This window comes from Pseudopodoces humilis, chromosome 3 (genome assembly GCF_049639895.1).
Source record: "Pseudopodoces humilis isolate 2021_Gansu_Grassland_sample_001 chromosome 3, ASM4963989v1, whole genome shotgun sequence".
In the NCBI taxonomy this organism is placed as follows: domain Eukaryota; kingdom Metazoa; phylum Chordata; class Aves; order Passeriformes; family Paridae; genus Pseudopodoces; species Pseudopodoces humilis.
In genome coordinates, this window is record NC_142202.1 from 26,872,592 (window position 1) to 26,886,704 (window position 14,113).

Below are 14,113 nucleotides of genomic sequence, written 5' to 3' on the forward strand. Positions count from 1 at the left end.
TCAAACCTCTTTGCACCCAGTGGAGTTACAAGGAGGTGGTGGCGGTCATTTGTGTGACTGATTTTTCCCATTCCCACTGTGTAACTGCAGAAAACCAATCTGTAGTCTCCAGGCCTGCACTGGAAACACAGAGACAACCCTTTCCTGGGATGCAGTGGGAGGTGTGTGGGCTGCCTCCTGCTCCGTTTTAGCAAGAGAACATCTCTACAGCTCCCCATATCACCTTCTGTAGAATGACAAGCAACATATGACTTAGGATTGAAATCCTTGCAGCTGATGGAAAAATAATTAAGATCTCATTAAAATTCTGTGTAGAGAGCCAAGAAAAGGAAGATAATGTCAATGGAAAGGTGATACGTAGGACAGTACAGAGAATTCTCTTAAGTTAAGCCTGTCATTAGGCAGGAGCACAGAAGGTGATAATTGTGCAGTGCATTTCATTCATCCCACAAAGAATAATTAACACTTTCCCTTCTGCCTTCACTGAAAGGAATGGATTCAGTACATATGCTCTCTTGTTAAGGCAGGAGTTGTCATATTCTGGGTCCTTCTGTGCAGAATTTTACTGCTAAGTTTCTTCACCTGCTGACTGTGGAAAAGTAAACTTTGTTAATCATGTGAGAGAATGCTGATTTCATTAATGTCTTTGTGTGTTCTCATCTCTTGCTGTTACAGAAATTATTGACCCAAGAACAAGCATCAGAACTGGCTTTCAGGTAAACACAGGATTAAATATTACCCTAAATAGGGAAGAGCTGACCAGAGATTGCTCATACCCTGAGAATCTGCATAGATGTACTAGAAGGGGTGGATAACAGTTCAAATAAGGACTTCTTTGGCCCATATGGGCTTCCAGCAGCCTGGAAGGATGCTGGGGATTTTTTTCTTTCCAGGCTGATTCAGTTATTGACAGAGAAACCAAGACTCTTGGAATGTGTAGACTGCCTTGTTACTCTGATCACTCCCAGTCCTGAGCAGTATTATTGTGACAGAGTGACACCTACTTTGCAAAGCAAATCTTAGCCCCACCAGGTCCAGTCTGAGTGTTTGCACATAGCTTTACTTTGAAGTTTGTACTTGAGCCTCCCACACTCCTCATGAAATTGAACTAGAGGTGATAGTCTTCACTTCCTTTTGAACTTGAGAATATGTCCTTGCATCTTACTACCCAGGTGTAGCTGTATTGCAGTGCTGACTATGCTTCAAAGCTGGGGTGAAGTGATCAATGTTTGTGTAGTCTTCCTATTTCACAAAAATAATTCAGATTGACTAGTTAAAAATTACAAAGCAGTCTGATATTGTTGGCTGCAAATTACACGGAGAAAAATAAAATACTCTACCTACTCTGATACTTTTGCCAGAGTCTCTTTAAGAGAAGGTATGTGTGTACAAGCTAGTGTACTTTGTGTTAATTGAAGTTCTTCATCCCAATTCCTGCCAGAGACAGCCCAAAGAACCTCTTTTCCCTCAGTCTAGACATCTTCAAAGGTTTAGGAAGTTTTCCTTAGGATGTTGTCTTCTTGAAGCCTAACAACAGCATCAGGAAGGGCTGGCTCTGAGTCTTGCGACAGATGTAGCATGAATGGGGGAGCTGCAGTTACACCTCTCCCCTGCCCTGCTACCCCACAGTTTGTGTTACACCGGCATGGCTGAAGTGGCTCTGTCATGCCCACAGTTCATCTACTTCTCCTTGGCACTTTGGGCCTACAAAAGTAGGCTGCTACAAGATGCTAGCTTAATTTCAGCACTGTAGACACCTGCTAGCATGTGCACTCTGGAAGCACTGAGCCAAATTCCTTCCAAATGCTTGTGTACACTCTTGAGACAAAGCTATAAGATGTCCTTGCCTCACTTTGAAACAAGCTGAGATAGCAGCATCCTGTCCTCAGTCCTTTGCATTTCTGCAAAGGTGCAAGTGGCCTTGGCTTCTGGAAACCAGGGAACATCTGTATACCCATACCTCCCTGGCCTGGTCTTCACCTGTTAGCCCCACAACTAACATGCAGGGCTTACATTGTTTCCATGCAGCCCCTTCTGTCACCCTACTGCAACTAGTCCAAGTTAGCACATGAGTAATCTGATTGAAATTGTGTTTGAGGGAGAATGAAATTAGTTCAGGGGCTAAAAAGAGATATGTCATAAACAAGCTCTCTCACGTTTCCTACAGCACTGACACTATTCCCAGCATAAACCCAATGGGCTGCACATGAAGTCACTTAGGAAGGGTCTTCTTTGGGTTGGTCTACCTGTGACTACACAGCCATTATTTGGACTTCAACCAGTCTATTTTCATCCACAGACTGCTTATCATCCATCTGTGAAGCTTACACTCCTCTGAATGCACAAGGAAGTTAAAAGGCAATGAAATGTGATAATCAGGCAGAGGGAGGAGGTGCATTTGGTGCTTTGCTGAAAGTTAGATGGATGTGGTTTCTGGTAGTGAGAGTGACTGAGTAGGTGCTGGTGGTAGAGTACTGGTAGGCCCAGAGGGATGTCTGTGAGGTGTGAGCAGTGGGGGCATTCTGGGATAGAAACATGCAGAATGCCACGGTAGGAGATGCTCTGTCAAGCAATGAAGAAATCCTGGCTTTTTGGGGTCAAGGAAATGTTGCCTTACAGGATCAGGAAAGCTTGTAGGTATAGATCATCATCCTAGAGGTCTCCAGATAGTCTTATAGAGTGACAGAAACAGCTAGAGAATTTCTTAGGCAAGTGAGGAGCAATTATGTCGTTCTAATTAGGAACGGCAAAAAGAACCACATAGACTCTCAAGGAGTCAGAACAGGGGAATTCCCTAGTTTATTGCTTCAGGCCTGTTTTATAGACAGATACGTGGAAAGTACAGAAAGGAAACTCTTATTGGTTAGTTAACTGCTACATCACCATCATTGGTCAGTGGTGTACACCACCTCCTGATTTTCTCCTGCAAGGAAAACAAGAGGACAGACAAACAGCACCTGGCAGTTGTTTTCTGTCTCTAAGAATTGTTTTGAATTCCTCCTTAAAACTTCCCAGGCTACTTTCTCAGGCTGAACTGAATTCCGCGGCCTGCAATAATCACAGGCACTCTGGTTCAGATTTAGCATCCATAATTCACCTTTTTCGCATAGGAAAAAAATAAAAAATGTACAGTGCTTGTAATTTCCTGTTGAGCTCCGACAGGAAAGAGAACAAACACAGCACAAGAGGTTTCTTTTACTAGAAATTGGAATGGATGCTGATTTAGAATTTTGGTTTATTTGATGTTTAAGGATTGTTTTCTTTGCAGGATTTGATGGTTGATTTTAATATAACTAATTCAGTGAATCAACACACACACTACACAAAATACTGTTTGTCTAAACTGACAGTCTAGCATGTCGATAGAAAAGTTTTAAAGAACACTTAGATTTAAACTCAGTGAAAGTTCACTTAATTCTTACAATGTAAAATCTACTTTGAAAAGTTCCGCAGCGCACTCTGTAAGGAGGCACTGTTGGTCAGACTCTATAAACTTTTACATGGCTGTTGTAAGTTTTTGGTTTGCGGTTGCCCCTTCTAGCGGTGGTTGCTGTGGTAACAAGGTTGCAGTAGTTGCACGGGCAGCGGCGCTGCCTGCAGCTTGCTGCTCCCCCGCTGCCGCTTCTCGGCCGGCACCTCAGATGGGCGCGGGTGAGCGCGGGGCAGCGGGGGTGTCTGTGCAGGCCCCGCGGTTCCATGCCGCTTCCCGCAGCTCGCTCCGCGCGGGGCGCGCATGCGCGGAGCGACGCAGGCGAGCGCAGGGGGGGCTTGGGCTTCCCCCCCCCTCCACCGCTTCCCGGCCCGAGCGCGGATTCGCGCATGCGCAGGGAGCACGGGGGGGGCTGGGTTCTCTCCCCCCCCCCCCTCCCCGCCGGTTTTTGGCTGGAGCACGGGTTTGCGCAGGGGGGCTTGCTGCTCCCCCGCCGCCGCTTCTCCGCCGGCACCTCGGATGGGTGGGGGGAAAGCGGCGCTTTTTCCTCGCGGCGCTGGCAGGCCCCGCGGGTGGCTGTGAGGGCACTGTTTTCCCCACTGCACATGCGGGGGGTTCTCACAGCCGGCCGGCGCCGGAGGGCTCGGAAGGCTGCCCGGGCCGCAGCCAGTGGCAGCGGGCAGCGTCCTGGGCTAGCTTTTTCTTCTTCCTTTTCCATCTTTTCTCTCGTTTCTTTCTCGTGGTTGCTGCTGCCGCCGCCACTGTAGCTCTGCGGGCGGTGGCGGCGCATTTGCGGCGGCAGCCCGCAGTCGCGCTGGAGGGTTCCGCTGATGGGCGCAGAGCGGTCTCTCTCCCTGCCGCTGCAGTGGGTCGCGCCGCGAAGGGCGCAGGCGGAGGCAGCTCTCGCGGTGCCGGTGGCGGCAGTGCTTGTGGGGCCGATGAAGGTGCCGTGGAGGGCGCAGCGGAGCTGGAGAAAAGGTTCTCCGCGGCCGCGCTGGCAGGTACTTGCGACGCCGGCGGAGGCTCTGCGGTGGCCACTGGCAGCAGTGCTCGCAGCGCCGGTCGTGGAGGGGGAGATCTCTGGTGCACGGACTGCTCCTGCTCACGGTTAAAGTTCTCTAAGGGTCCGGGCAGAGCTGAGGGAGCGCTACGCTGCTCATCTACGGTCCCATCTCTCAGTTTTTCATCTTGTACTAGGGAGGTACTCCCGGCATCTAGGTTTTTCATCCTGGCTTCACTGTTTTTAGGCTGGCACTGTTCCAGCGCCTTAAAAATCATTCCCCATGTTGCTGCCAAGCCGCACGCACTGGTATTTCCTGTGGCTAGCTCAGTCCACAAGTGATCTCCCAGTGATAGCCAGATTTCAAGGTTAAATGCATTATTAAAAGTTATAGTAAACTCCTGCGCTTTCACCCAGTGGAGCAAAGGGCGTATCTCTTCTTCAGGAATACAGAGTCCCATGCTCAGCAAGGCATCCTGCCATGCAAGGCAGACAAGCTGTTTATCAGCTGAATTACAGTTCTCCATTATGAGAATTTTATCTTGGCGGCTTCGCGAATGCGATTATACAAATGCTATTGGCTCAGACCTGGGATTTTGAGCTCTGCTTCACCAAGATAAGCCGTTCCAAGCCCGCTCACTGGCAGGGCTCCACTATCCCGTTGGTTAGAAACCAGCTTTCTCCAGGAAAGCCCAGGAGAATTTCTACTTACCCCTCTGGGAGGAAGGGCTGGTGTTTTTCCCGCCCGCTGCTTACCCTCAGGGGTTTAGCAGATGTCATCACATCGGTTCACCAGACCTCGGGGGGTCGGTTGCACATCACGTCGGGGTCACCAGATGTCGTTCTAATTAGGAACAGCGAAAAGAACCACATAGACTCTCAAGGAGTCAGAACAGGGGAATTCCCTAGTTTATTGCTTCAGGCCTGTTTTATAGACAGATACGTGGAAAGTACAGAAAGGAAACTCTTATTGGTTAGTTAACTGCTACATCACCTTCATTGGTCAGTGGTGTACACCACCTCCTGATTTTCTCCTGCAAGGAAAACAAGAGGACAGACAAACAGCACCTGACAGTTGTTTTCTGTCTCTAAGAATTGTTTTGAATTCCTCCTTAAAACTTCTCAGGCTACTTTCTTAGGCTGAACTGAACTCCGCGGCCTGCAATAATCACAGGCACTCTGGTTCAGATTTAGCATCCATACAATTACCCATCTCAAACTCTCCAACTGAGGTCTTGGTGTCATTCCCTTGTAAACTGAAACAGCAAACAAAGTTAATGAAACCAGAACTTAAAGGTTAATGATGCAAAACACAGCAGGAAAGGCAGGTCATAGCATTACAAAAGGGCATTGTGATTTTAGACCCTATTATCATGTATCAAATTATTATATTCCATAAGAATTGTGAATGGAACTCAATTGCCAGTATAAGGGAAGGAGGATCTCTGTTGGTTTAGGGACAGGAGACCACCAGCTTCCAAAACTTTTTTAAGTATCAGTGATTTTTGTATGCCTAACAGAAAAATGTCTCATGCTGGGTGCCCAAACCCAGAGGCCACTTTTAAACTTAGTTTTTTTCTGGTTGAAATGGAAGAAACATACCTAACATACAGTCCTTTCCTACAGGCACATTGATTTGAAAGTTAATCACAGTTTTGGCCCCAGATGCTTCTCTGCCTGTGGGAGTCCTAAAGGATAGCTGTCCCAACAAGTGCTTAAAAATTGTATCATAAAGGCAAAGTAACTAGATAGTATAATCCAGAATGACCCCAAAGGAAATAGAGGTAGAACTAAGTGTTTCAAGCCCTCATCAGTGTCCCATAGATTTCACCTGAAACAGAGATTAATTGTATGGTATGCATGAAGTGTTACTCATAGTAGATGTGCACTGAAGATGTACCTTCATATTTTCTTCAGGGAAATCCTGTATAGAAAGATACTTCCCGCTTTGCTATGGGCAGGAATCTTAATACAACATGATATGTAAAGAAATGTAAGCAAAATATTTTTCAGCCATGCATCATATGCTGTGTCATACTGTATGGGAACTTGGTGTGTTTGTATGTATGTTTGTTTTGCAAATTCATTTACAAACAGCCAGGACTGTCTCCATACCAGAAGCCTTTGCTAAGTCAAGGAGTATGGTGCAAGCTACTTACAGTCTTCTTATGTCCTCCCTGTAATCCCAGGCAAGATAAATAAAGAAATCTCTAGGGCTGAGATGTGAGATGCAGTATTGATAAGCAAATCTGGAATGGCTGTCACTCAAAATATCATTAGGTCAACTGGTGAATTAAGATGGAGATGGAGCTAAGTGAAATCCTGCTGAGGTGGGGAGGAAGGGATGTGTGGGGGGTGTGTGTGCTGTTGGGTCCCTTGTGGGCTTGCAAAAAGGCTGAAAACAATGAGGTCTGAGACTGTGGAAAGTTTTGAGTTACATGAAGCTTAATCTGAAAGCTCAGTGAAGCTGAAGAAAATCCCCCATGGTGCATGAATATTGCATGTGTTTATGAGACTTCCTTTTTTTTGAAGAGCAATTGCCTCAAATGCAGGGACAAAGAAATCCACTAAACTTCAGTCTTACTCTGCATGAGGGTTACAATGGTGTCCTGGTTTACGGCAAATTTGGGACGAAACCTACTAATGGGATCTCTCTAGAAAGCAAATTCAAGTGGCCCCTTCCTCAGCTGGTTCAGGAAAAGATGTCCTTGGAGAAAAGTGGAAAAAACTGTTGTTTTAACAAGCGAAGTATTTACAACCATAAAAGATTAATAAATTAAACAATAAAACCTCTCGCTGTTCGGAAGAGATGGCAAATTCAGAAAGTCCTTTTCATGGGGTGTAGCTCGGCTCGCTCAGTCTCTTATCCTCTGGCACTGGAATGCAGTGTCCCAGGCCTGGTGGGCTTCATGTGTGACCTCCTAGTGGTTTTCTGGGTTTTCAGTCAAGAACAGGGCCAATCAGCTCCAAGAAAAACCACAGTCCGGGGAACTTCTCTGCTTCAGCTAGCTAAAAACTAAGTAAAAAGCAAAGAAGAGCTCTCTCCCACTGTCCGTACTGCAGACAACACAGTCCAGGAGCAGAATGTGGAGGAGTGAGTGCAGTTTCTGAGAACAAACTGTGGCTTCTTCTCTCCCCTCCGGTCTCAGAGCCAGTCTTAAAGGCGCAGAACTTAATATCCAGGATAAACAGAACAGATGATTGGGGATACAGGCATCATAAAGTCACCCCAGGACAAATGGATAAGAGGGGAGAAAGGAGCTGCTTTTTCTCTCAAGGAGAATATGATCATTTCTGGATCAATTTCTCAACTCACATCCAAGGTCTACATTAAGTTACAAGAGATGAGGAAGATAAGAAGTCCATAAGCAATACATGCCATGAGCAACCAGAGAGGGAAACAGGCATGACCTCTTGCCTTATGCTCACCACATTTGTTCAGGGGCAGCAAACCATCACAGACAATCAGCAACTGCATGTCTGTCTTGGATACAACACATTCCCTCTCTTCTGGAACAAACTGTAAGCATGAAATATTGCAATGTAAGTAAAATCTTTAGCTACACATACTAATGTTCTGTGAACAAGAATAATGTGTTTTGCTTTGTCATTGTAATAATCAATGGTATTTGGAAGTTGTTCTATCAGCACAAAATCTCACTGCTGCGGCCTGGAAAACCCTCTCGTTCTGTTAAGATTCCAAGAAGGACTGCCAGCCGTGTATGTAACCACTGGGCAAATGATATAGCACAAGTCCATTAAGAAAACAGGCCAAGTAGGTACATGGAAACGAGCAGGTTGTAATACACTACTCTGGGAATAAGTAACATAGAATGTGACACCTCTGGGAACCAAATGGTAGTGCAAAATATGCATGCAGAACTGTGAACAACCCAAAGGGATAAGCATCTGTACTTAAAATATGCAATTACTAATTTACAATTACAAATGCCACACTTAGCAATTAGTTTTAAAATTGGTATTTTTTGTTTAACATGTGCCTGAGGACTGATTTATTATTTGATTTTAACTCCTAAATGAATTGCAGTTATTCTGGTAGTTATTAATTATGTAAATGAATGAGCAGGAGTTTATGTCTCAGTATCCAGTCTGGTTTCTATGGATGCTATTTTATTCCTTTGTGATTTTGCTTTGTGACTTTGCTTGCCAATACTTACAAATTAAAACTAAGTTTTAATATATTTCTTGGCTTAAGTATAAGATTAAGGGTAGAGGTTGTTTCATTTGTGATTTGGGTGGGTTTTTTTTTCTCCATCTTCTGTTTTTTTTCTTATTAATTTCTAATTCAGTTCTCCAAGTCTTTGGTATATCAGTCTGTTTCATATTAAAGGAATAAAAGCAATTTTCCCTGAATAAGCAACACTTGGTAATGTGTATTCTATTTAGGCAAGAAGGAAGAATCTAAAAAGAAACAGTTCTTCCCAGAGAGGTGTAGCATGCCAGGCCTGGATGGTCTGGCTAGGTGCTACTTTGGGTTCCTCAGTGAGAGGTCCTCAAGAAGGCGACGAATAAATGAGGGACAGGCACACGATTCAGTGACCTGAAAAGTAAGAGTCTTTAATACCAAAACAACAAACACATAAGCTGAACAACAGTATAGGGTGCACCAAAAAGGCAAGGGCCAGGGTAGGTTACAAATTTATGTAAGGTAGGTTAGGGGCAGAGTCTGAGGGAAAGAGTCCAATAAAAAACAGGGATTAGGAATATATAAAACATTGCACCAAATTCTAACCAATAATAACAGACAAACTATAGAACTTCCTAGTACTATTAACATATAACTTTCCAGGGGGCACTGTGGGTGAGCTTTTGCTCATCCTATCTGAAGGAGAGCCTTCTGTCAAGGGCCTGGGGCAAAGTGTCTTGCCAGTCCTTTGCCCTGATGGACTCCAATAGGGAGGGAAAGAAATGTCACCAGTGAAACATCATAGCATTGCTATGAGGATCTCAGCTTAAAGGGGCTCGTTGATGTTGGCTGAGGAAAATGTTGGCCTTTGCTGACACTGAATCTCTCTTTTTCTTCCTGGAGGGATGCCTCCACTGTGGAGGGCAGCAATCAGAGCCAGAATCAATATCAGGGATCAAGGAACCATAGGAAAAAGGGGATTTCTACTCTGCCTACAGCACAGTGAGAAGATTTGGATTAGCTGCCTAAGTCAAGGTCAGATGCTAAGAGAATATTAGAAGCATCATCTGTGGGGAAGAATCATGGAATGGGTAAGTCTGGAAGGGACCACAGTAGGTCACTTCATACAATCTCCCTGCAGCAGACATAATTAAGCAAAGAGCATACACACAGAAGGAATACAAGAACACTGACAAGTAGAAGGTCTCTAATTGCTGAAGCAGTTACAAGCCAGTGGGAGAAATAGGAAGAAAAAATCTACCTGATTGGAAAGTGGAGGTGGAGGAGATTATCTCAAGTTTGTCTGCATTTTGTACTTCTGATAGATTCAGGACTCAGCAGTTCGCTCACACTAGTACCTGAAGCCTCCCCTGTGGCATTATGAGGTCCTGATACTTTATGCAGTTTCCCACTGCCCTCCTGATCTTCTAGTACCAATGTCTGGCAGAAAGCGTTATGCAGATCCTGCCTTGTTAGGATCTTGGGACTTTCCAAAGGGCTCTGACCTGGTCAAGAGCAGACTGAATTTATAGTCAGCCCAAGCTGAGGTGAAGGAATCCTGGACTTCAGATGATGGAGATTTTAAACTTCAAAGGACCCTTGGGTACAGTCTAGCAGGCAGAGCCTAGACAGAGCCTGGGAGTCCCAAGCCTTTCAGAGCTTTGCAGTGGTTAGTTATGGTGAGTGGATGTTCTGGATCCTGTGGGTTTCCATGTGCTTTCCAGTCTAAAGATTCTGAACTCACAGAATTCAGCAAAGCACATAAATGCCCCTGGGATTTGTTGAAGTAGGAGGAACTTCCAACTAGATTTCTGTAATGACATACGAACATTCCTTTATCCTTGTACCTTTATCCAGCCACCGGCCAAAAACTCTGTGTGAAATGGGTTCTTGATGTAGAATGGTGTGTGATTCCCTTATAATTTGGGGTGAGTTCAGGCTTTAATCATGAAACCTCACAGACTGGAGCTCTGTGGAGAAAGGAGAACATGCAGTGTTCTTGCAAAAGGTTGCAGAGTTTCCTTAATATCTACTCCCCGGAGCCATATAGAAAATTCATTAAGCTACCTAAATGCTTTCCAGAACTTTTGCTGCATGGAAGCATCCTCATGACTTCGATTTACAGTCAAAATTGTTATTTCCAATAATAATAATAAGCTGGTTGATTACTATCACCAATTCCTGGATGCTAGAAATAAAAAAAAAAAAAACAAAAAAAAAAACATTCAAATATTTTATTAATGACAGAATAGAAAATAAAAAAGCTCTACCATTCTTGGACCAAAATATGAGTTAGGCTAGTTCTAAAAATGAGACAATAGAAAATTCTACTTTCTGCTCGTGAGAAATTATTTAAAAAATATGAAGTTACTATGTAAAATGTAATAGAGTAAGTGAACTTAATCTTAGTGGCTCAGAAATACAAAGTAAACCTGGGGTACAGTGAATAGTAGCAGCCTTTTGGGTAGCTATTACTTATCTAACAGTATATTAATGTCTCAACTAGGCCTGAACTTGCTAGACATGACACTCCAGTCTTGGAGTAGTTTATTGCAGTAGTTTTTTGCCTTAGGACATAAAAATTTGATCCTTCTAACTTCATAAATTTTTATGATACATAAATTTTTTTATGATACATATAAATTCTCTGATGTGTTCATCAAAACCTGACCATGACCAGACTGTCAATATACAGAATATGAGGATGTTTTGTAGTTCTTTCATACTGCTAGGCTTGCTTTTCTTTCCCAGCATTTGGGTATATATTTTTATAAGGGGAGGAAATGATAAGAGCGTTGTATTTTGCTGAAAGACAAGAAAACATGAGAGTATTTCTATTGGTCTAATGTGGGGCAGAATAGCCTTTCAGAATTGAATAGAGCCATGCTTTTTTGTCTTGAACTGAGGCAGACTCAGTAAAAGAATATTGGCATTGCAGAAATTATTTCCACATGCATGAGCTGCCTAGGAAACACAGGCTGAGGGAAAGTTTACAGGGACTACAAGAGAGAAAAGAGTGATTTTTAAATACCTGGAGGAGAAAATACCTTGAAAAAAGTAAGTCTTCTTCTGCTGAAGTCTTAATCAACTTTGGCCTGAAACTTCTGGCTTCAGGAATTTTGGATTCTGCTACCTGAAGGACTGGCCATGTGCATTTGTTTCAGAAAGGCTCACCCAGTTGTAGAGCACTGCTGACTCTCTGACTTCTTTGAAACAAGACCAGGGCTGTCTCTGTTTCAGCATTGAACTCATTCACTGGTCTAGGCAATGGAGTGGCTCCAAAAAGGGATGAAGGAAAACTGCAAATCATGAATGAGGATGGTGGCAAGGATGAACCTGGTCATCTTCACTGAATGTTTTGGAGGGAGAGGCTTTTGTCTGAGAATGAAGACTGTCAGGAGACTTGATAGCAGCTAGAGAAAATAGCATGTGTATAAAGTTGAATCCATGTTCTTCTAAGAGGAAGACAGTGATAGAACAGGACAAGAGACACTAAACACAATGTGGGAAATTCTCACTTGTTATTAGAATTTTTTTTCACTAGAAGAGTGATGTAGCACTGGAATTGATGACAGGAGAGTCTGCAGTATCTCCCACCTTGGAGATAACCAGATATTGACTGGATGAAGCCCTGGACAAATGTGACCTCAGCAGGCCTTACTCTGAGCAAGTAGTTTTCACAAATAACGTACAGGGGTCCCTTCCAGCCTGAATTATTCTGAGATTCTGGGTCAGATCCTAGACCTGTCAATAGAAAGACCTGGGCTATCATGCTTGAGGATGGAGCAGTGTGTCTGGGTCATGATTAGGTTGGAGTCACTCATGAATTCAGTGTATTTCATTACAGAATGTCAAATTCTGTGGGGAACCTGACAGCTACAAACTTTCTGACTCTTCAAGGCAAGAAATTACTTGCTGACTTATATCACTAATAAATGCTGGTATTTATCATATCCAGCACTGTCAAATGATCCATTTGAAATTTTCATGATTCTTTGGACCAGGGCAAAGAGCTTAGTTCCTGTGAGAAGGCAAAGGTGTTCTTTGGCCCAAATTTTCAAAGCCTCCAGTTCCTCATTTGAAACTTAATCTGCAGTGAAAAGGTCTCAAGAAAATGGCAGTGGGATGGATCAAAGCAAATGCTCTGGGCAACACCCTGCTCTTGAGGGATGCTCTGGGGACAAAGATGTCTGTAGGTACTTCATCACAATGGTAATGGTCTAGGTTGCAGTGGGTTGGTTGATGAATTGCTGTTTGCATCAATATTTTCTGCTGAAAAGCAAAATTCAAAGAGGACCTCTGATATTTTATTTTATTTTTGTGGCAATATGGCCAGCTTTGCCCATAATTAATACTATAGTATGAGCTGGGAATTCTCTTGCTGCTTGAAAATGAGATGTGCAGCTGTGGCACTTCATCACAAAATGTGCACTTAAGCACTTTCTTACACATTCATTGTGGCAGGCTTCTGCAGAACACAAGGCATTCTTCAAATCGAGCTTTCTCTAAACAGCCTGACAAGAATGCACAACACTGCGGTTCTACACTCTCCATGTAGGATAGAGGTGCCATACCATTCTTCACTTTCATAATAATGCTCTTGGCCATTTTCAGTAGCTGTCCCTTTAGCGAAAAGCTGTAGAAGTACAAGCTGCTGCAGGGCTGCAGCTTTCCCACTGTGGCACATCAAACACTTCCAACTCACTGGTGCACTCGGTACTAGCCTTCTCTGCTGCCTCTTCCATGGCATTCTCTGCATCTCAGAGCCTAAAGGAAGGTGCAAGTGTTCCCGCAGAGAGCTGCAACAGAAATAGGTAGCAGCACAAGGAAGCTGTGGCTGAACTCCTTCCAGACCACAGCTAACGTCAATTCGGCCTCTGGGTGAGTGGCAGCTATGTTCCTCTTGCAGTCCGAAATCTTCGCTCACAAGCCGGCTGCTAAGCGCCTTCCTTATTCGCCTTCTCACAGCGCTTGCACTTTCCCGCATTCGGAAACAAACCGGGATCTTCTTGCACACGTGGATTGTTGTGCCTGTTGCCAAGCACTGCAGAGCACTGTTTATGACGAAAGAGCCTCTTGCGGATAGCTTCTCTGAGCTCCGGAGCCCAGCAATCTGAGTCTCTTGGTCTGAATGCAAGCGGAAGGCTTTTCCACTGCAGCTGGCAAGGAGAAACTGTGCCAGGACAAATTTGTCGGGAGCTTGCCCCTGCAACTTGTGCAAACATGTATTTGCAGCTCATTCAAGCGGCACTACTCTTTCTTGCACAACCTGAAATTTGCTGTCAGATGGCTGTGCTCTCTCTCTACACGGTCCTTATCAGCTTGAAGGACCAGCACTCACGTTAGAGGTTTGCAAGGACTGAAGAACCACATAAGAGAGTAGCACAGATGAAATGGGCCAGGAAAAAGCATTTGCTTCATGTGCCCTCGTCATCAGCCAGCTTGTGGTCCTGTGTTGAAAGTCTTTACCACAGAAGGACTAATGCAGCAAAAGGGCTTCTCTCCTGGCTTCTTTGGCTAAGCAAGAGCTGCACGA